The following is a 25,358-nucleotide window of genomic DNA, read 5'->3' on the forward strand; positions in this document are numbered from 1 at the left end:
TTTATTGCAGTTATTGGGTCTGGGTGTCATTTATTGAACAAAGTGGATTTAATTGTTATTGGGTTGGGTGTCATTTATTGAACATAGGGTGTTTAGTTGTTGAACAACAGAGCAGTTATGGCTAACATACATTCCTTTTGTTATGTGCAGGTAGGCATATTTATTTGGGATGCAAAGTTGCAGTTCTGATGAGTGGGGGTTGAAGTGACTGCTGTTTTGTACTTCTGGAATAGACCAGTTTGGAAGCCTTTATGGCTCTAGCTTTTTTCTACTTGGGTCAATATGTTTTGCAGTATTAAGTAGTAAAATACTATTTATGGACAGTTGTGGGCCCAGTCAATGTATGGGTGATTTTTGGACATAATTTAATACTTATTTATACATAATGTTATTTATTTTTGTTTAAATTTTGGTTTCAAAAGTCTCAATCACTGGTGGTTTGGTGGGACCAGTACTATATCAATTACTGGTCCCTGCACAACATTAGGAATCTCTCCCCTATTTCCACTATAAAAACACTATTCAAACACTATAAGATTTTTTGAAATTTTTTTACCCAAATTTCAACCACTTTTAATAATTCCTCAACCTCAAACTAATGATATCATCTAAAAGTAAACCACAACTAGATAGTATCGTCGAAAAGTAAACCACGTGAGAATCTATGGGCCTGTTTCCTATGACCATGACTTCAACAGTGACTCAGGTTGGGATTTGACGGGCAAAATGCCCGTCAGAAGGCATTTTTAAAATACGTTTAATAATTTTACATTGCCGTTTCACACTAAGTGTTTTGAAACCTAACGTTTTTTTGACGGTTTAATTTTTTTCAAGAACGTCTTTATACCTAGTCACCTATTTACCTATCCTCTCCCTCAGTTGTACTTTCACCCTTTGGCAGGCTCCAACTCTGCAATGTAATTAATGAGATCCACCCATTTACATTCAATTCCACCAGTCAGCAGTCGGTAGCAATCCAAGTCGGTCTCTATGTTGTGTTGTATCTAATGAATTAATTAGACAGGCGAGTGACGCCATCATAGCATTTGAGATATCGGATTTCGTCAAAGTCTATCGATTCTTTGGATTATTACATGGTACCAAATCTCAACTACTCAAACCATTATTGATTGGTCATTTAACAGAAAAATTAACTAATAAAAATATCGAAATTTGGTGGTAATGAAAACTAAATCAAAACGACCAAACTAAATAAATCAAAACGAGGGACTAGCAAAGATGGGTTGTGTTTAGGCTAGGAAATTTTATAACAGGTGACCTTTGGGTTATGTTTAGACTAGGAAATTTTATAAAGGGTGAATTGTATCTTTACATAAATTTTTGTGCTTTTTGTTCGGTAACATTTGGTGTATTTTTACTTTTGCCGCGGTATATTCTTATTAGATTTTTGTGTTTTTTTGGCTCGAAATATCTTATGTATTTTTATTTTTGGTGATAGTGTATTTTTATTATAAACCCTTTGTAAATTATTATTTATTTTTATTATTAAAAACAAAAAATAAATTTTATAAGTTACATTTAAATGTAAGATGGTGTTTATTTATTATATATTGACTAATTATTTCATTTTTTAATACTATAATTAATATTTTTTTCATTCATTTTCTTAAATTATATTTTTAATAATTAAAATTTTTAACATTTTTTTAATTGTGTTTATATGAAAAGCAAATATGGTTCATTATATTGTGTCTTGAAATGCCAATTATAAAGTAAAGTAACATCCTTTCAATTGTGTTGAAATGAAGTATGGTTTATGATAACGTTGTCCTGAAGTGCCAATTATGAGGAGATGATTAACTTTGCCTAATTTATTATAATGTTGTGATTAAATCCCAATTGAAGTGATAAATTTCATTAGCCTTTGGTTTTTATTTTTATGTTAATTGTTTAATTTAAAATTTACTAAACATTTCATAATAATCTTTGGAAAAGAATAAAAATATTTTTAGTTTTAATTAATATTGCTTTGCCAAGAAATTCTCAATTAAATTTAGTCTCAATTTGATATGAGTTGTAATTATGACTAAGAAAGAACTAAATGAAAGAAAGGAGTTGAAAGTGTTATTCAAATGTAAGAGAAGAAAAATGAGTGAAAATATGTTATGAATAGAGTATAAAGTGTATATTATGGCATTTTATGAGATATAATTTTACATAAAAATAACTAGGAAAAATAACTCCAACCTCCCAAATATGTTAAGAATTTACGATGTAAAATGAGATAAATTTGCATAAGTTGCATTTTAGTGGAAGTATATCAATCTGTGCTCTAAAATGATGAGAATTCCAACATCCCAAATATGTTAAAAATTTACTATGTAAAATGAGATAAATTTACATAAGTTGCATTTTAGAAGAAATATATCAATCTGTGCTCCAAAATGATGAGAGATTGACACATAAAACAAAGAAAGAAAGGGAGTTAGTTTAAAATGATAAGAAATTAGCACACAAAACAAAGAAAAAAAGGGAGTTAGTTTGAGGATAAGACATTAGGAGTGGAGTAGAGGCAAACCCTATAATTTCACATGAAAATTAGAATATGTGCACCATGAGATGACTGAAATTACATGAGGATGACATGATAGCCATGCCCAAGATAAAGGGTAAGGATACTTTAAAAGATGAGGAAGAGGATATAGTATTTATTGACTATAGATTTACTATTACATATATGGGAAAGAGGGACATAAATTATTAGAGAATCTATAAACTTGTAATGTAGGATGGAAATCGAAAATGTAATTTAATCAACTTTGCCTTGTACCAGCTTTTTTGGGTGGAAATTTAAAATGTAATTTAATCAATTTTGCCTTAGACCAACATTTTAGGGTTGATTTCACTGGACTAGTTTTTGCTACAAGTTAATGATGTATGAATCATTTGTAATTGCATATCTATGTTAATAGTTTCACTAGCTTCAGTTTGGAAAGTGGTATAATGGGATAGAACTTATTTTCAAAAGGGTTGTGCAATAGGATAAAACTTTATTTTCAAAAGGCGTTGCTTTCTTTAGCTGGGTGGAGTCCTCATAGTAGCCCTCATGAGGGTTGGGATTTGACAACTTAGGTAAATAATGATACTTAATTGAGTCTAATTGGAATTAATAATAACAATTGTGTACAAATAATAATATTGCTATGTACAAAGATAAAAAATAATATGGTGACTTATAAAGTAAATAAAAAATAAGTGGTTGTCTAAAAATGTCCAAAATACCAAAAATTCACTTATGAAGAACTATATAATTTTGTGTGCAAGACTTACAATGAAGTACTTTTATTTTAATTTTTAACAATTAATTTGATTTTCAATTTGGTTATTGAGAAATTTTAATATAAAAAAATATTTTAAAATAGAAAATATGTTATCATTATTAATTATATGGAAATAATCAGATTCAATAACTCATTTGTGTGTTATGGTCATTTTGTACTTTTTGTTATGATAAATATGTGAAATTTTTAACATAATTGTGTTATAGAAGGGTAATCTTTTACTCAAAACTTTTTGGTGAATGGTTAATTTATTATCAAAGGATCACTGGTGAAGGGTAACATTTTAAACATAACGTTCTTTGACGAGTAGTATGAATATCTAAAATGTCAAAAAAAAATTGTTTAACGGGTAAAGAGAAATCCAAATTCCAACCCTAACCGTGAGAGAAAGCTCCAATTTTATAATTCCAAAATTTTAAGCTTTTATGAAAGTTGAATTTTCAATGATTACAAAATTTGAAGTTTTTGTGAGCACAATTTCTATTAGCATTATTATGTTACTGCTCACAGCAGTGACCTACAATAAACTATTAGTTTAACTGTACACAAAAAATAAATTTTGGATTTACAATGTTTAACATTGATTTTGTGTAAATTTTCTAAAAGAAATCAGACAGCTGCTACATTACCAGAGGGATGTAGTCAGCTAAGCATTGGCCGCCGATATTTATAGTTCTAGACTCCCCGGGGCTGCTTAGAGTATTGGTCGATTTCACCAAATTCTTGCCTCCCAAAATTTAAAATTCCGTGTGAATGCGAGGGCTCGGGCACAACTCAAAACACCGTTAACGAATGCCACATAGGCAACTTTATTGAAGTGCATTGAACTTTCTCTGTTATTGATGTTTAATTTCAGCGGTTAAATCTTACGTCGGTTTACACATTTTTGGGTTTTTTAGTAGTAAAATACAGCTTATTTCCAAATAGCAAGCAATATTTCTTATGTTATTCGATATTTAATGTCTCTGAGACAGTATCTGACAGCACCTGATGCCATGTTAACTATTTTACGAAATGGATAGCAGCCATCCACCATACATAAAACTGTGTTATGCACCAGGAGATCCATCTGAGATGTGACGAGCTGAGATGCATGTTACTCCATGTTTTCTGATGGCTCCATTTTTTCTAGCAGGTGGAACCGGGAATCAATGCAATGAATGTACGTAGCATTGAATGCCACGCAGCATTGGCTTGCCATATAACTTCATCTGCGATGAAATAGGGACGACGGACAACCGATGGAATGCGAGATACGGCCATACAAATTTGAATTTATATTTATCGCTCGAAATTTGAAATTATATTTACCGCGCAACCAATGTTTTCTTGTAGCTGCTAGTTATTTGTTGCCGTTATGGGAGACATCGAAATGGCATAGGTTCCGCAACAGGTCGAGTCCAATGGGTATCTGACCACTGAGCCTGTTACGATTCAAGCCGTGCGCGCCACAGTGACGGGCAATGAGCGAGAGCCGCAGGTATTTCACCTGTGAATCTATTGTTGAATAGAATGAGCTTTGCAAGGCTACATGTCGCGCGGAGACCCCGCAGAATCGGCCCTACTAGACGGTTACCCGAGGCGTCCATGGAAATGAGCTTTTGGTTTTTGCCAAGCTTCCGCAGGAGTGTGCCGGTAAAAGAATTGTTCCAGATCATCAGTGTTTGGAGCTCGGGCAAGTCTGTGATTCTGCGCGGAACCCGGCCGGTCATGGGATTGATCATCAGGTTAAGGAGTCTCAAATGTTACTCAAATGTTTGAGCCACGTGAAGGTCTTCGGAATGGGTCCAGTGAGTCCATTTTGGGACAGGTCGAGGTCTCGGAGCACTGGGAGGGTTCCCAGCTCTGGAAGAACCGGGTCGCTTAAAAGGCTTCGTAGTTCGCTTAATTCGACTGGTAGAGTCCCCAAGAGGCTTCAAGATCCAATGTCCAGGTATCCGAGCTTGGCCATGTGACCTATTTGTTGGGGGAGGGATGGGGGTCGCGATTTTGCTAGAGAAGGAATTGTAGCCAAGCTCGACGCACTCCACATTGCGGAGTTTCCCCAATTCCGGAGGGAGAGCCCCCGTGAGATTATTGCCCGCGAGATTAAGAAATGTGAGCGTTGCAAACAAGCCGAATGAAACTCCCGGCTAAATTCAGACGTCAGAGAAGGGGCAGCTCTGCGAATTCCGCAGGAAGCGGACCGTTGAAATTGTTGTTGTAGGCGTTGAATTCTGAGCCGTGAGACGCCGACTGGAAAATGTCCGAGGAATTCATTCCAGCTGATGTCCAGCGATTGAAGTTCACTGAGATTGAAAATGGCAGGCTGGAACCGGCCAGAAAAAATAATGGTGCTTAGATTCAGAGTCCTGAGGTCGGATAACAATTGAATTTGAACTAAAATTACTCCGCCGAGTTCCTTATTGGAGAGATCCAGGCCAGTTATCACATTGTTGCTGTGATCGCATATGATGCCTGACTAGAGGCAAGGATTTAGCGAGCTTTGTATGCGGCCCCAGTCTTTGAGACTGTCGGATTTATCGATTATACCAGACTTGAGAGCCAAGAGAACCTGCGTCTCAACATTGTGAACATCATTATTTCCCCAAATAACAAACTGCATTACACAGAGCACAAGCATCACAGCAATAGCCAAATTTAAAGCAACCATAATTTATGCTCTTCACATAAACCACTGCACTGCAAACTATTGTGCAAAAAAGCCTTCAAAATATAAAAGTTGAACTAGTTTGTGATCAAATTCTACCACTCTGCTAGGACCAGAGGACAACCCAATAGGGCATGTTTTCTATATTTTGGTACAGATCAGAACAATGTAGCTTTATGATCAATTAAATATATACAGAATCGCAATTCGCCTATGCAGACCAGAAAATATATAATCCCAATTGGTTGTCGGTGACTGGAGCTTCGTGTGGAACATGTCTTCTTGAAAGTCCCAACAGAAGCAACAACCCAACATGCCTTTCGTTATATTGATGTAATGCCCCTAGTAAATCGATAAGGTTTGAAGTAAGGCAGTAAAATTTAACTGTTGACAAAGGTTTTGTGTGGTAAAATTAAAATAACTATGTTGCTATTGTTGTTAATTAGTTATGATAATTAATTGTTGCTACTACTGTTTAATTAAGTATGTTGATTAATTGTTGTTAGTAGCTATTGAGGTAGTTGGAAAAAGAAAACCTAACTACCTTCATGAGACGGTTGAGACCCCATAGGAAAAGGGGAAAAAGGTTATGCCAAGTCTGGTAGAGATCAGATGGCAGAAAGAAAAAAAGAGAGTTACTCTTTGGAAACAGAAAATGCTATGTCTGGTAAAGATCAGATAGCATGTGTTTGGAAGGCGGAAGCTTCCTGAACCGCTACGTCTGGTAAGGACCAGATAGTGTGACTCTGGTATAGCCAGAGAGTTGCAGACAGTGAGGATCTGCAGAAGTGCTTGGGGGTGGAAGATCGAGGAGGATCTTCCTAAGGTCGGGTGGTTGACAAGCGCAATAAAGAGGTTTGCCTCTGTTCAGGTATGGTCTACTAAGAAACTTAATAGTTATTAAGGATTTATATATATACTGTGAAACTAATTAAAGTCTATGACAGAATAGACTGTGCATGGCATTGGAAGAATTTATGTAATTATGCAGGCATTGGTAGAGATGGAAAATGTGAAACTCATTGACAACTTTTAAGAACAAGTTTCTGTGCGACTGGCAGAAGGAAGAAAAGATTAAACTAGATTTTAATTAAAAATCAGAGATTCCATACTGGAACAATTCCTGTAGCATAAGTGGCAGTTAAATGGAAAACAGAATACTGTGTATATTTATTTCAGCCTACACAGATAAATTGAAAACAATAAAAATATTTGTACACAGAGATTCCAAGTATTCTACTGAGAAAAAAGGAAAAACTGTAATAGATCAAAAACTGAGTCAATACGTATACTCTCTAGACCAAACAACTAATCGAAGATCACAGTATCATCATCTTAACAGTGTGGTTTAAGAATGAATAAATCAATAATGAAAATACTCCAATGCTTGAAGAACAAAGGAAGGGCAGCGCCCACATCATATACATAAATGAATGATAACAGACATATCAAACAAATCAAGAACGAGCCTATAAAGAAAAGGTCGTAGCCTGTGTGAGTATTATCGGGCAACCAGCGAGGGCTTCCAAAGTCGAAGCTAGCAACCCATATTCTCCAATAAGAAATAGTAACAGTAAACAAAAAAAAGACATAGAGATATGTTTCTTTAATTAAATTTACAGGAAATACCTCCGAAGAGACATGCGTATCGAGTATACACAGCGAACAATAGAAACTTTGAACTCAGGTGAGAGTCTGTCCATAATAAACCAGCAATGTTTTTTTTTTTTAAAACACTGAACCGTAAATGATTCTATGGAGAAACTCATAATACATTATCCAGCCAAAGTTCGACTAACATTAATAATTGATAACCCTAACAAATTATACAGTAAAGGTCGGGTATTAAACGCAACCCAACTAGGGTTTCCGCCGGGTCTGTTTGGCGCAGAACCCAATTAATTTACAAAGCAACAGAGACGGGAAAACCGTTAATTTTCCTCATGGAAGGAAACCCATGAAACAGCGATGGAGTTCCATGCACAAGCATAACTCAGATAGCCTACCAAGAAGGACAACGGCTCAGTCCGTTACCCAGGGTCTTTCCTCAAATGTTAAACCACAGAAGTATACAACTCTTACCCGGAACGTGGAGTGGGTATGGAAGGCAGAACAGGTCCTCCATCGCGCGCCAGCTACGGCAACGAGACTCTGCACCTGAGACTCATTCAAAAAAAAAAAGAACAGTATAAGATTTAACTCTGTGAAAGAAATTAAACAAAAAGAAAATGAACTGTAAATCAAGTTGATATTCACCTGGGTGAGCGGCTTACCATGACCGAGGACGGAAGGCAGAGTTCCTTCCGCACAACAGACCACCTGATGGAAAGGTCTCCTGTGCAAAATGCAAAGCGCCAGAGAACTGTGAATGACAGAGGATCATTCTAACAATGAACTGCTAAAGAATTTTCCAAACGCATAAAAGGCTTTCAAGGCATACCACTGACCCCTGGATCGATTTCAACCATCGATCTGGACGGTTTCATCTCCGCCGTAGGATTGAACATAGAAAACCCGGGAAACAGCCATCGTATGGTAAGTTCGAGGTATGTGTCAGGCAACATTAACTCCTGGAGTCCTGAGCACGCGATAGCACATGGAGTCGACAGGCCGATCGTTCATCGTGCCAGATGGACGATGTGGAGAAGGCCAGTTGGACAAGCGTCAGTTGCCTGAGTGATTCTCGGCAACATTCATTCCAGGCCAGTGTAAAGCATTAACTCGATTAAAGAAACTACTATATAGCCATTCATATTCCGTAGTACCAACGATCAAATTCATATAATACCCATTGTACCGTATAAAATATTATAGACAGCCGAATGTTGATTCTCGAGATTGGAACATAGATACATTGTTAATGTTTACGTGCTATGGTTAACATAGATATGTGCTATGATTAGCATAATTATAACTTAGCACTAATACCTTTCCTATGTTATGTAAATAAATTATAAATTCCTCATTGTATTCGAATGATTAATGTTAAGTTATACTATTATTAAGGTAAAAAAAAATTACTCCTGTATTGTAGTGTTACAAGTGGTATGAGAGCCAGGTTACAACTCTGTGACCTCGGGTCAATCATAATGGAGACAGCAATACATAAGTAACCAAATTAACAAGCAAGCAAGGGGTTATTCTAATATATTGCAAATCATATCTGTTGAAATGAACTAATCTATGTTCAAGTGACAACAGAATGAGGAGAACGAGCAGCGCTCCTCATGGAAATATGAATCGACCAGACAACATTACTCACCCTCAGGGAAATCTTGAGATATGGGTACAACTAGGAGAGGAAGCCCGCAGCACTAATTTGACTATATTGGAGACAGTCCAGGAACTGAAGAACGAGATGGCCCGTTTGCGTGAGGACAACGCCAGATTAACCATGGAACAAGAAAGGATCATGAAAAGTTTATCAGATAAAAAAAACCAACACCAGCCTCATCCTAGCCCTGAGCAAACACGAGTATCAGATGAACAGGGCTATCACACCGAACAGGAGGAAACAGAGGAAAGAGCAGAGGTTTGAGGAGAGAAATCTGATAACGCCTCTAAACATCAAACCCCAAAAAGACAGCGGATAGAACTGCAAGGGGAGTTTCGGAAGATCAAGCCACCACATTTTGATGGGGAATCTGAGGAGGCCGCAGAAGCTTGGTTAATCAACATGAACAAATATTTCCAAGTCTACGAGTATGATCACCATCTTAAGGCACGGCTGGCCATTTTCCAGCTGCAGGCTAAGGCTACATTATGGTGGGAGGAAGTCAAGATGGTGTGGGGGGTGAGTGAGCAAGATGTAACTTCGGAAACTTTTCAAAGATACCTCAAGGAGAAATACTTGACTGAACGTTTCTACGATGAAAAAGCACGGGAATTTCATGATCTGCGGCTTGGGTAGCAGACCATGGATGAATTCATTACTAAATTTACATCTCTGCTTCGTTATGTACCGTATATTCGGGAGGAAAAGGCAAAAGTGCAGCGGTTCGTTAGTAGCCTACCCCAGGCAATGCGGGAAAGGATCGAATTTGATAATCTGAAGACCATGGGCGAAGCAATACGGAAATCTAGAATATGTTATCAGCAGAATAAACAAAAAGGAGAAAATTTTGGGAAGCGCTGGGCAGATAAAAAAGGCAGCAGAATGACTGTGGGAGTTAAGGGAGCTCGCAGCAATTTCAACAAGGGATTCTCCAAAGGGGCCAGCAATAGAAACCAGTCCAGAAATCAGCTCAGATTAAAGCCACCTAATGAATCTAAATACAGTGAGAAGCCGGGTAGAGCTGATAATGAGGGTTCAGCTAGGCCACCAGTGCAGTGCTGGGGTTGTGGCGGGCCACACTATATTAAAAATTGCCCTCACCGAAAGGAAAGTGATCAGGTGTCCCAGGTTTATGAAGCCTCCACAGTGGGAGACGTGGCTCGGTCCATACCCAGAATAAATTTTTCCCTTGAGGATCGTCAAGCTGATTACCAGCCAACAATGATAGAATTTGAAGGTAAGATTTTTGATCAAACTGTTTCCATTTTAGTAGACCCAGGAGCTACCTTAAGCTATGTTAGTCCCAAAGTTGTGGAAAATTGTAGTTTGCAAACCATTAAGTTTAAGAATCCATGGTTAGTACATCTTGCAACCGGGGCAAAAAGACGAGTGTTGGCTAAGGTCAGCAACTGCCCATTAAGGATATTCGGTCAGACAGTGATGACAGAATTGAATGTACTCCCTCTCGGTTCATATGATGTGCTGATCGGGATGGATTGGCTAGAAAGGCGGTGGTCTATAATAAACTACAAGACAAAAACAATTTCTTATCGGGATGAACTGGGAAATGAAAAGGAAATTTAGGGTATCCTGAAACCAGTGCAGATCCGGCCAATTACTGCCTCACAGCTAGCTAAAAGCATCAGGAAAAAATGTCAAATATATGCAGTACAACTAGGATATGCCAAATCTGAAGATAAAATTGCTACTATGGGAAGCATACCAGTAGTGCGAGATTTTATAGATGTATTTCCCGAAGAAGTATCAGGGCTGCCGCCCAAAAGAGATTTAGATTTTACCATAGAATTGGTACCCGGTGCAGCCCCAGTGTCCCGTGCACCATACCGGATGAGTGTGCCAGAATTAACAGAATTAAAAATGCAGCTGCAAGAGCTGTTAGACAAGAAGTATATCCGTCCCAGCGTATCCCCTTGGGGAGCCCCTGTACTGTTTGTTAGAAAAAAGGACGGAACCCTCCGTATGTGCATAGATTATAGACAACTAAATAAATTGACAGTTAAAAATAAATATCCACTACCCCGCATTGATGAACAGTTTGATCAAGTGAAAGGGGCGACAATCTTTTCAAAGATCGATTTGAGGTCTGGTTATCATCAAATCAGAATTAAGGAGGAGGACATAGCCAAAACAGCTTTTCGAACCCGTCATGGGCATTACAAGTTTGTGGTACTACCTTTCGGGTTGACCAATGCACCTGCGACATTTATGTCCCTGATGAATAGTGTATTTCATCAGTACTTGGACAAATTCGTATTAATTTTTATTGATGATATACTTATATACTCTTAGAATATTAAAGAGCATGAGGAGCATCTCAAACTCGTGTTACAGACACTACGGGAACATCAGCTATATGGTAAATTTAGCAAATGTGATTTTTATAAAGAGCAGGTCCAGTATTTGGGGCATATCATCACCAAGGAAGGCATTGTTGTGGACCCTGAAAAGATCAAAACCATAATGGAATGGCCAACACCAAAGGACGTGGCAGATATCAGGTCTTTCATGGGGCTGGCTGGATATTATAGACGGTTCGTGGAAGGCTTCTCCAGGGTTGCATACCCTATCACCTCCTTGCAGAAGAAAGGAAAAATATTTAAGTGGACAGCAGAATGTCAACGGAACTTTGAACAGCTCAAATACCTACTCACCACTGCACCTGTGCTGAGTATTGCAGACTCGGAAAAAGATTACGTAGTCTGCACAGATGCAAGCAAAGAGGGTGTAGGTGGGGCGCTGATGCAGGAAGGGAAAGTGATCACATATGAATCCAAAAAATTGAAAGAACATGAGTAGAAGTATTTTGCCTATGATCAGGAACTAGCTACTGTAGTACATGCACTAAAAATGTGGCGCCATTATTTGGTGGGAAGAAAATTTTTATTGATGATAGATCACCATAGCTTAACTAGCTACTTTAGTCAACCAACTTTAAACGCTAGGCAAGCTAGGTGGGTGGACTTTTTCGGTGGTTTTGATTTTGAAATCAAACACCTAAAAGGAAAAGAAAACCGGGTGGCTGATGCACTGAGCCGAAAGGTCCATTGTCTTTATGAAATTGGCATTAGTGAAGGACAGTCTACCCTTGGCAAAGAAATTAAAGAGGCTGCTGAACAAGATCAAATCTACCAACAAAAGAAGCAACTGGTGCAGAACTTAAATATCCACATAATGCAACAAGGTTATGAATTGAATGCAGCAGGCATTTTATGCTACCAGAAAAGAATATATGTACCCAATCAGGGCGATATTAAGGAAAAGATTCTGGATGAATATCATAAAAGTCCTTATGCGGGACATCCGGGTTATCAAAAGTTAATCACTTCGCTTCGGAAGGAATATCACTGGCCAGGCATGAAAAGAGATGTAATAGAATATCTGGCGCGATGCTTAGAATGTCAACAGGTTAAGGCTGAACATCAACACCCTGCGGGTTTTCTACAGCCATTACCTATACCAGAATGGAAGTGGGAGATTATCACCATGGACTTTATTACAGGGTTACCAAACTCCAAGAGGAATAATGACTCTATTATGGTTGTAGTGGACAAACTCAGTAAGTCAGCCCACTTCATACCAGTTCAATCTATGTATTGTGCAGCACAAATTGCAAATGTTTTTATGCAGAACATATTTAAACTCCATGGACTGCCAAAAACTATAGTATCTGATAGTGATGTTAAATTCACATCAGCCTTTTGGAAGACCTTGTTTGAAGGTCTGGGAACTCAATTGAATTTTAACACCACTTATCATCCGCAGATTAACGGACAGACTGAGCGGGTGAATCAAGTGGTGGAGGACATGCTAAGGTCATATGTGATGCAACAACCCACTCGATGGGAAGAGTATTTACACCTTGTAGAGTTTGCCTATAACAATGGATATCATGCATCCTTGCGGATGAGTCCATTCGAAGTACTTTACGGCTGAAAATGCCGCACGCCATCCAGTTGGGGTGGACCAGAAGACAGACTCATGCTGGGTCTTGAAATGTTAAAAGAGATGGAAGGAATGGTTAAGAGAGTGCAGGCTAATTTAAAAATAGCTCAGGACAGACAAAAAAAATTTGCAGATCGAAAAAGGACCTTTAGAGAGTACCAAGTGGGTGAACATGTATATGTCAAAATTCGGGCAAGGAGAAGTACTCTACAATGGAATGGTTGTGCCAAATTGGCACCCCGCTTTTGTGGGCCCTTCCAGATTTTAGCACGAGTGGGGTCGGTAGCTTATCAGCTAGCCCTACCTAGCCACATCCGGGTCCATAATGTTTTCCACGTGTCCGTTTTAAAGAAATATGTTTATGACCCTAGACACATAATAAGTTGGCAGGATATTCAGGTAAGAAGATGTAGTAAGATAAACATAAACCAAAGATGGATTGTTAAGAAACTACTAATCTGAATATTATGTGTTTCAGGTGGAACCGGAAGGAGAATTCCCAGTGAACATACTAGATCGGAGAAGGGTCGAGTTGCGGAAAAGAGTCATCACCCAGGTTAAAGTGCAGTGGCGGCACTTTGGGCCAGATGAGGCCACCTGGGAAGATGAGCAAAGCATGAAAGAAGCCTATCCCGAATTGTTTCTGGATGGACAACAACATCGGGACGATGTTGAAATTCAAGAGGGGGAGATGTAATGCCCCTAGTAAATCGATAATGTTTTAAGTAAGGCAGTAAAATTTAACTATTGACTAAGGTTATGTTTGGTAAAATTAAAATAACTATGTTGCTACTGCTGTTAATTAGTTATGATATTTAATTGTTGCTACTACTGTTTAATTAAGTATGTTGATTAATTGTTGTTAGTAGCTATTGAGGTAGTTGGAAAAAGAAAACCTAACTACCTTCATGAGACGGTTGAGACCCCATAGGAAAAGGGGAAAAAGGTTATGCCAAGTCTGGCAGAGATCGGATGGCATAAAGAAAAAAAGAGAGTTACTCTTTGGAAACAGAAAATGCTATGTCTGGTAAAGATCAGATAGCATGTGTTTGGAAGGCGGAAGTTTCCTGAACTGCTATGTCTGGTAAGGATCAGATAGTGTGACTCTGGTATAGCCAGAGAGTTGCAGACAGTGAGGATCTGCAGAAGTGCTTGGGGGTAGAAGATCAAGGAGGATCTTCCTAAGGTCAGGTGGTTGACAAGCACAATAAAGAGGTTTGCCTCTGTTCAGGTATGGTCTACTAAGAAACTTAATAGTTATTAAGGATTTATATATATACTGTGAAATTAATTAAGGTCTATGACAGACTAGACTGTGCATGGCATTGGAAGAATTTCTGTAATTATGCAGGCATTGGTAGAGATGGAAAATGTGAAACTCATTGACAACTTTTAAGAACAAGTTTCTGTGCGACTAGCAGAAGGAAGAAAAGATTAAACTAGATTTTAATTAAAAATCAGAGATTCCATACTGGAACAATTCCTGTAGCATAAGTGGCAGTTAAACGGAAAACATAATACTGTGTATATTTATTTCAGCCTACACAGATAAATTGAAAACAATAAAAATATTTGTACACAGAGATTCCAAGAATGCTACTGAGGAAATAAGAAAAATTGTAATAGATCAAAAACTGAGTCAATACGTATACTCTCTAGACCAAACAACTAATCGAAGATCACAGTATCATCCTCTTAATAGTGTGGTTTAAGAATGAATAAATCGATAACGAAAAATACTCCAGTGCTTGAAGAACAAAGGAAGGGCAGTGCCCACATCATATACATAAATGAATGATAACAGACATTTCAAACAAATCAAGAACGAGCCTGTAAAGAAAAGGTCGTAGCCTGTGTGAGCATTATCGGGCAGCCAGCGAGGGCTTCCGAAGTCGAAGCCAGCAACCCGTATTCTCCAACAAGAAATAGTAACAGTAAACAAAAAAAAAACATAGAGATATGTTTATTTAATTAAATTTATAGGAAAAACCTCCGAAGAGACAAGCATATCCAGTATACACAGCGAACAATAGAAACTTTGAACTCAGGTGAGAGTCTGTCCATAATAAACCAGCAATGTTTTTTTTTTTAAACACTGAACCGTAAACGATTCTATGGAGAAACTCACAATACATTATCCAACCAAAGTTCGACTAACATTAATAATTGATAACCCTCGAATATGAAACAAATTATACAGTAAAGGACGGGTATTAAACGCAACCCAACTAGGGTTTCCGCCGGGTCTGTTTGGCGCAGAACCCAATTAATTTACAAAGCAATAGAGACGGGAAAACCGTTAATTTTCCTCATGGAATGAAACCCATGAAACAGCGATGGACTTCCATGCACAAGCATAACTCAGATAGCCTGCCAAGAAGGACAACGGCTCAGTCCGTTACCCAGGGTCTTTCCTCAAATGTTAAACCACGGAAGTATACAACTCTTACCCGGAACATGGAGTGGGTATGGAAGGCAGAACAGGTCCTCCATCGCGCGCCGGCCACGACAACGAGACTCCGCACCTGAGACTCATTCAAAAAAAAAAAGGAACAGTATAAGATTTAACTCTGTGAAAGAAATTAAACAAAAAGAAAACGAACTGTAAATCAAGTTGATATTCACCTGGGTGAGCGGCTTACCATGACCGAGGACGGAAGGCAGAGTTCCTTCCGCACAACAGACCGCCTGATGGAAAGGTCTCCTGTGCAAAATGCAAAGCGCCAGAGAACTGTGAATGACAGAGGATCATTCTAACAATGAACTACTAAAGAATTTTCCAAAAGTATAAAAAGCTTTCAAGGCATACCACTAACCCCTGGATCGATTTCAACCATCGATCTGGACGGTTTCATCTCTATCGTAGGATTGAACATAGAAAACCCGGGAAACAGCCATCATATGGTAAGTTCGAGGTATGTGTCAGGCAACATTAAATCCTGGAGTCCTGAGCACACGATAGCACATGGAGTCGACAGGCCGATCGTTCATCGTGCCAGATGGACGATGTGGAGAAGGCCAGTTGGACAAGCGTCAGTTGCCCGAGTGATTCTCGGCAACATTCATTCCAGGCCAACGTAAAGCATTAACTCGATTAAAGAAACTACTATATAGCCATTCATATTCCGTAGTACCAACGATCAGATTCATATAATACCCATTGTACCGTATAAAATATTATAGACAGTCGAATGTTGATTCTCGAGATTGGAACATAGATACATTGTTAATGTTTACGTGCTATGGTTAACATAGATATGTGCTATGATTAGCATAATTATAACTTAGCACTAATACCTTTCCTATGTTATGTAAATAAATTATAAATTCCTTATTGCATTCGAATGATTAATGTTAAGTTATACTATTATTAAGGTAAAAAAAAAATTTACTCCTGTATTGTAGTGTTACAACTAATCACTGTTAATTAGTGTTCAGGATGAGTATGGAGACATGGTTGGCCTGGTCGCAGGGACTCATTCATTTAAATATAAATGATCGGCTGGCAACCTTTGCATGCGAGAATGTAGAATTCCAAAATGACGTTGTTGATCATGGTCCTGTCTGTGCTTGCCCTATATATACAATCTTTGAGTTAGACCATGGCTTTTTTGGTGAGGCATATAAGTTTCAAGTGTTTATATTAATGGAAGTAAGTAGTCATAAGTAAATAGTGACATTTACTAATATTATAGTTGATTTATTGTATTATGAATATGCTTTCATTTATCATAGTATAATGATTCAACACTAATAATGTTAAATGGATAACCATAAATATTACATCCCAAATTGATTGTAGACAAATCTAGTTTTGATTCTCATCTTTTCAATATGGGATACTTAGCATTTTTATGGTAAAATCAAGTACAAGGATAACCATACTCATAAATGGTAAAGGATATTTTAAAGTGGTTGAATAAGAACTTAGTTTTGGTCCCTATCTCATCAATATTTAGTTTTTCTTTTTATTTCATTAATATTTGGGTGTTTGGTTGTTTTTTTATAAAGCACATATGTACCCATACTTAAAGTATAGGAATTTAAGGAATTTCCATTTGAATCGGAAGGATCTTCAAAACCCTTAAGAATTGATTGTTACAAATTCTGCAAAAAATGGTCTCCATGATATAGGGCTCGGTGAAAACTTTCTGATGCTAGCGAAATGGTCTCCGTGATAAAGGGTTTGGCGAAAAAATTTTGACGCTAGCTAAATGGGTTCAAAGAGATGGCGTATGAAGAAGTTATAATGTTCTAAAGTTTTGAATAAATAGAGAAAAAGTTTGCAGAGATTCCATGTGGTAGTACAAATGCTAACATGATAACGCATTGGAAAAATATCTGGCAGTATGATTGTACTAGTGATGATGTGGCAAATAATGCCCAATTAAGAGAAACACATGACACAAGCAATGATGTGGTAGACAATGCTCCAATTAAGAGAAACACGTGGCACAAGTGATGATGTGGCAAGAGAAACTAACTTGACATACTGATGTAGCATGCAGATTTAGCAAACACGCAAATTTGACAAAGTGGTTATGCAACATGTGGACCAATCAAAGGCCACTACGTGGTAGCCTCTGAATGGTGAAGAAGGCCCAACCGAACAACTATGATGTGCTAGAAGCAATAGACACGGCATGCTGATGTGGCATGTAGATTTGGAAAATACGTAAATTTCGAAAAGTGACTGTGCAACATATATACCAATCAAAGGCCAGCACATCGTAGCCTCTGAATGGTGAAGAAGGTTCAACCAGGGTATTATTATTAATGGTAACAAATCTTGAATGAACCACTCTTTCTGACGATCCAGATGGATGGGATGGGTTAGTTTCCCTATAAAATATTCGAATATTTACATGCACTCCCATGCATACTCTCCTTCCTTCTATTTGATGTCCCACAACTCAGTCAAAGTTTGTTGCTAAAACTGGGGCAATTTAAATTTTTTAATGAACTTTTCTTCCAATATCTCCAAGATCAAATTTTGAAGGGTTGGTATAAACTTGATGTACCATATAAAGTGTCTTCCCCTCAATGTAGTCTAAAAATCAACCAACTTAGTTGCCTCTAGAGTTCGTTTGGACCTCCAGATGACATCACATAGGTACCAATGTTTTTCAACTTCTTCATCTCATCAGCCCCAAAAATTAGAGTATCGAGTGAAATATATCGCTATATTACCAACCATTGGAGTAGGACTAGGTAAAACTAAAACAAACTCGTTTGGACCAGGTTGTGAAAAATTCACCAAATTTTGTTCACTACCACTAGAGGAATTACCAGAAATATCTACTTTGTGAAAACTATGAAACTTCAAAGTCTTATAAATCTTAGAGAAGAAACTTACTAGATTTAAATAAAGCTCAAGGGGAACATATGGTGGAGAACCAATCATGCTGCTATCTTGTTGAATACTAATTTCAGGGGAAGGAGTGTCTTCTTGGAACAACTTATGCATAAACAAATGCATGTATTCATCTATAGGGGTAATAGGGTTGATCACTACGATATTTTGGTATGTTGTTTGGGCTTCACCTCATTCTTGATGGGCATCAGCACCATAACTTTGTTCTCCTAAAAAACTTTCTCTAGCTTCCTTTCCTTTGCTAGAACTCTCACCTCCTCTCAACCCTTTCTTCTGCAACTTTGGGTTCTCCAACAATTCCTCTATTTTCTTTAACTCTTCTTGACTCCTTCTCGTCTCCTTCATATTTCTCTCCCTCCATTCCTTAATAATATAATCCTTTCTTGATACCCTAAAACATCTATCGCTCCAACTTTCTTCCACTTCCACTGCAACTCTTCCCTATATTCTGCAATAGGTCATTTTCTCCCCCAAGATCCTCCCCCTTAGCACGAGGGTTTTAAGCTCCCATGATGAGTTGAGGGGAAGGGTAGAAACCTTTCCTCTGCCAATAGAATATTTATCCACAAAAGGGTTTCCTTCAACAATATTACTCTAAACCCAAAAATGAAAAAAAAATAAAAAAAATAAATAAATAAAATTTGCTTTCGAGGAAGACTGATGATTTTCTACAATAAATTCAATAATATACCCTTCCAATGTAGTTTTTACACAAAAATAAACAACCCTGGTAAGTTCATGATCTAGGTAATGTAACATAACTATATCTGATGAATTCTAATTCTAGTAGATCAAACCAAAACCCATGGAAAATTTTAGGGGCTAATATTCGCCCAGAGGGCTAATTTTCCATGATTTTTCCCCAAAAAAGATTCGCCAATTTTCAATTTTTATAAAAGATGATTCGCCCAAATTTTAGAATATAAAATTATTTTACCTTAAAAATCTCAAACATTATATAGAGACTATATATAAAATCATTATAAATTTGCAACATTCACTATGGAAACATTAGAACATAGCAGTAAAATAACTACTGAACCTATTGAAATCAGTGATGGAAAGACGTTGTACATTGGCACCAAATTGAGTACAAAACAAAAAAAACAAATTATTGGATATGCTTCAACAACAATCTAGAGAATTCGCTTGGGACTACTTAGATATGAAAGGTATTCATCCAGACACATGCACCCACCATATTTATACAAATGATGAAATGATACCTGTTAGGTAGCCTCAGAGGCATATGAACCCAGCCTTAAAAGAAATTGTTAAAGATGAGTTGCAAAATCTCTTAAATGTATATTTCATTTATCCCATTTCCGACAGTAAATGGTTATCACCTTTGGTGGTGGTCCCAAATAAAAATGGTAAATGGTGAATCTGTGCTGACTAGAGAGAGTTGAACAAGGCCACCTTTCGGGATGAACAAGGCCACCTTTCGGGATTATTTTCCCTTAGTGTTATAGACATTTTTGTGCCTTACAGCATTGAGCATGAAATGTCCATAATCTAAGGGATCCAAAGTCCCTAAACATGTTGTTCCTATCCCTAGAGGAACAAGGCTAACAAACCACAACAATTCACAGAAGTTCTCCACCAGAAACTGCTCAAAAACAAGTCAATTCAGGATCATTTCAGTGGCTACACTAGCTGTTTGCGCTGAATGTCAAAGCCAACACTGGCTACCTGCGCTGAATGTCAAAGGGAACACTGGCTACCTGCGCTGAACGAGAGTGGACATGTGGCAAGTTCATTTCTCAAGGTGTCAAAACCCAAGAAGCTTCCAAAATGACACTTGCCTCAGGGAATTCGACTGGTGATGAGTAAGAGGTTCCAAATCTCCAAGTGGAAGTAAGAACCTCCAAGTGGAATCAAGAACTGACAGAGGGAGAGGACACTAGTCAGATCTCAAGCTGACTCATCCTCTCTCCAAACATCTATATATGGATCTCTCCTCCATGAGATCTAGAGGCTGGAATTTTGTTATTGCAAAGAATTGCTGTTGGTTTGAGATTGGAATCATTGGGTGCTTAATGCTTTGAAGGGGGTGAAGATAGGAATTCCATTTGCTGGGAAGGAGATGCTGGATTGGAGCCCTCTGGGTTGTATCTCTTCCTGAACCTTGTTATTCATCAATAAAGCTATCTTGGTTTCTCCTATATGCTGATGTATTTTTGATGTATGATTGCATTAGTGTATTTGGTTTATTTCTAATCCTAAACTAGTTATGAATGTGAATATCTGTCTTTGTGTAGTGTTCTTCTCTTGTCGCAAGTAGCTGTTCTCTTGTGATCTTGCAGGAACCCGTTGAAGCTGGACAAGCAAGAAGGCAAGTAGCTGTTCTCTTGTGATCTTGCATGAACCTGCTGAAGCTGGGCGAGTGAGAAGGCAAGTAGCTGTGAACTCCCAAAGAGAAGAGAGACTGGATCGAGGGACAAACGGAAGACACCGGTAAGTCTATTTATCTCTCTTCTTTCACATTTCATAAAGGAAGAAACCAGAATAGCTGTCCTTGTTTGTTGCTAAGGCACTGTCACACCTTAGGTGGATAGGATCGTCCTGCATAGGCATTTTTCCCCACAACACTTAGCATTCATCGATCAGGTGCTTAACACACTATCAGAAAAAAAATACTTCTCTTTTCTGGATGGGTATAGTGGTTACAAGCAAATTCAAATAGCCCTAGAGGACCAAGAGAAGACTACCTTTACCTTCCTGTTGAACCTCAAAATTGCTCTTTCCATAACAACCCTTTTCATTCTTTTTCCTTGTTTTTCCATCAGAAAGATGCATTCTCATTGCCAATGACTGGTATATACTATCTTAAGGAGGACATTTAGTGATTTGCATATTATGCTTTTATGTTGTTGTTTGAATAAGTTTTTGCATATTAGCTATGAAACACAGCCTATTCTGTAGCTAATTAGTTGTTCCGCAGCTACCTTCATGCTTTAACAGGTTCTAGGTGTCAAAAGGAGAAACTAACTACATGGGCAGCTTAGAAATCATCGTGACATGGACCCTGTCCTATTCACCTAGCCCAAGTTGACAAGGAAGATGGTACAAGACTATAGTTAACGGAGAAGTCAAACGTAGAGACTGAAGGTAACAGGACTCTATTTCGTGTATAACTAACACGTTTCGCAGTGATGGGAAGCGTTATCTGAAACAACTTCCTGAACCTATCAACTCCAACAGCCATCTGTGCAACCAAATCCAACAGCCACCATCTTGGATTTATGTCTCCAGCAGCCGAGGAAGAAAATCTGTGTACCTATCTTCTATGTGTTTTTTGTTGTAGCACATTTTTCTCCACAAATAGTTGTATGGTTTTCTTATAAATACTTGTGTAAAGAAACGAGAAAAAAAGAGGTAGTGATAGTGATAGTTTTGTTGTGAAATCAAATTCTGAACTCTGTAATTTCTGGGCATTTTGTGTCCCTATTGTTAATATGAAGACCGCATATTTTATGAGAATCTGAAGGAGTTTCTTTGGAGTTGATTGAGCAAGCATAGCCTAATCAATTGCAGAGGGCCCCTGCACTAAAAAGGTTCCATTTCATGTTATTTTTCTTCTTTCTGCTAACTGTAAATTCATCATTTCCTTTCACAAGTGTTTATAATCATTTTCTTGCTAATAATGTCTGTAATGCAGTTTCCATCTAACAGTGTTCATAATTTATAGTAGCTTTCATTTGCTTAATCTCTTTCTAGTTTTCATCAGTAGTTAGAAGATGAAGTTTAGTAATGTAGTCTAGTTTTCTTCATTTACTGTTTTACTAGTCTTTAATTTCTCAAATAGACTGATCAGTGCCATTTACTGTTTTTGCCATTATTTTTAAATTTACTAACTCATGGTGTGAATGAATGTCTCTAAAAAACCCTTCAAGTTGATAATTCATCCTAAACTAAGTGGTTGAGAAATTCATTTATGCAATGAGTCTTTGATGCATCTCTGTATTTTCTTTCTGTTAGATTAATGAAGTATAGAATTTCTCAAATGTCATCCCAAGGAGACTTTCTCCCAAAATTGAGAGGCAAAGTAACTAAGTATTTCATTTAGATTTATTTCTGTAATTAGTTAGGCATCAGTTATAAATTCCACTTCCAGTTCTTAAATGATGATTTGGAAATAGTAGTAACAGAGGAATAGAAACTCTGTTTTCATTTCTTGTCTAAGATTTGCTTCCAAGTCTATCTCAATTCTGTTTTCATCTCTTTCTTAAAAAGATCTGTTTTTCATTTCTTAGATCTTGAGTAGTCCTTACAAAAGTTAGATTTAAGTTTTTGGATAATTACATTGTAAATCATTAGGTGTTAAAAGACCAAAAACCTCCCAAAACAACATAAAACATCATCAGTTTACGATACCTGGATTGAGAATTTATGTAGAGAAATTTTGGACAATAAATTGACCAAACATTTTGGCTTTTTTGCAGAGGAAGTGTAACTAGGTAGCCTTATCTCTTACATTCAAAAAAAAATGACATGCATAGAGAAAGAGACTCTAGGGGTAGATTTATAGCTAGGGGTAGAAGTTCAATTCATACAACACCACCTACTCCACCAAGAATAAGAAAAGACACACCTCCATCCCAAACTCATACTCCCAGCCATAAGACTCCTGGAATTTCAAGGGCAGAAATCCAATCAACAGAATCTCCTACTTCATCTACCAAGGCAGTCTTAGGAGAGAAAAATTTTGAATCTCCAACAGTAGGAAGAGCCTTTTTCACCTCCACAGGAGAGCACATTGTAGTTGAAGAATTAGGGACACCTGATGAGGAAGAAGAAGTAGAACCTCTTTCGCATATTCCATTAATAGAAGAACCAGAGGAGGAGGAAGTAACCTTGCAGGTTGAACCCTATACTGACTCTGAAGAAACTATAATGGTAGAAGAAGAACAAGATGGAGAATTCTCACTGTTTGAAGGAGGGGGTAGAGGGATAGGTAGAGGAAATAATGGAGGAGGCAGAGGAAATAGGGAATGATCCGGATCTTGGGAGGAGGCCCCCAAGATCTAAAAGATTGAAATGGGTCTTGGGGTAGAGAGACCCCCAAGCCCTGAAAACTTGAAATGCCAGAATAAAAAAGAGGAGAATGCCCAAAAAGCAACACCACAAAGAAACTTTTTATTAAAACCGACTGATTTGGATTTAAACAAGAACGCCACAAAATACCGAGATAACCATATACAAAAAGATGCAACAGAAATAATGCTTCATTTCATTAATGGAAAATACTGAAATATGCTTACAACCAGAAATGGAAATAAACCAGCTAGGGCGATGGTAGCTTATCTATGAGAAGAGATGTGTGGCTACATGCCTCTGAACTATAAAGGCTACATTATGGCGGACAATTTTTTCCTTTTACAAAATGTGACTTGTTACTTATAGTATTTTTCAGTTACAATACCACGGGTCAATTCCATGGGTGAATGAATACCATGGGTGGATTTTACAATACCACGGGCGGATGCCATTTATAATACCATGGGTCGATGAATAATATGGGTGGATGAGTACCATGGGTGGATTTTACAATACCATGAGCAGATTCCATTTACAATACCATGGGTAAATTCCGTGGGTCGATGAATAATATGGGTGGATGAGTACCATGGGTTGATGTCATTTTCCATTCGGATCATTCATCCCTCCTTAAGAAGCAATGGTCCCCATTGCGTAAAGTTCCCTCCTGCAAAGCCTTTGTTGAATATGAAGAGCCACTGAAGATAAGGGTTTTATGTGGTTAACCCAAAACCCTGATAAACGAAGATCTGAGGATAGAGATACCCTGTAATGCTTGTGACCAACTGTGATTCTGATAGTGTGCGGCCTAGAAAATGGACTTCGATGACAAGGATTTTATGCAGTTGACCCATAACCATGATGTTGGTTGCTGAAGAAGTAGCAGGTGCCTACATAGCCTGGGGTGGGAGGGCACATCTCCAAATAACCCAAGCCGAATGCTGCTCCAGAATTAAAATGGACATAACTCGGCCAATATAACTCAGAATATTTATTATAACCTGTTTTTGGAAGCAGAAGGATCATTTTGCATCTTCCCATGAGTTGGAAATCCCTATCTGGACACTCTGAGATCTCAGATTCGTGCTGCAACAGTTCCGCCGTCACAAAAATTCTAATAAAATAGCTGATCTTAAATCAACGATATCTCCCACATCCGAACTCCAATTCAACCCATTTTTTTTTTGAAATTGGGTGATTTTTCGAAAGGAATTCAGATCTGGTATTTGCTTTTGTAAATTTTGTACCAAATTTTTCAGATCCGATCTGCAAAGTCGCCGCCCAAAAAAAATTCCTGCAAAAAAATGAGAAAAAAACTCTTCCTGCTTCACCCAAGAAAGTGCTCTGTGGAGGTTGTAGCACATGCCTGAAGTTTGTTGAATATTACTGCAAAATTTGAAACTGAAATACGCATCAAACCCTCATTCCCATGGAATCATAACCTGCTCTGATACCACTGATCCGGATCTTGGGAGGAGGCCCCCAAGATCTAAAAGATTGAAATGGATCTTGGGGTAGAGAGACCCCCAAGACCTGAAAACTTGAAATGCCAGAAGAAAAAAGAGGAAAATGCCCAAAAAGCAACGCCACAAAGAAACTTTTTATTAAAACCGACTGATCTGGATTTAAACAAGAATGCCACAAAATACCGAGATAACCATATACAAAAAGATGCAGCAGAAATAATGCTTCATTTCATTAATGGAAAATACTGAAATATGCTTACAACCAGAAATGGAAATAAACCAGCTAGGG

The sequence above is a fragment of the Pinus tabuliformis genome, chromosome 8, assembly GCF_031772625.1.
Source record: "Pinus tabuliformis cultivar Carrire ecotype Pingquan chromosome 8, CPIR1, whole genome shotgun sequence".
NCBI classification, from domain to species: domain Eukaryota; kingdom Viridiplantae; phylum Streptophyta; class Pinopsida; order Pinales; family Pinaceae; genus Pinus; species Pinus tabuliformis.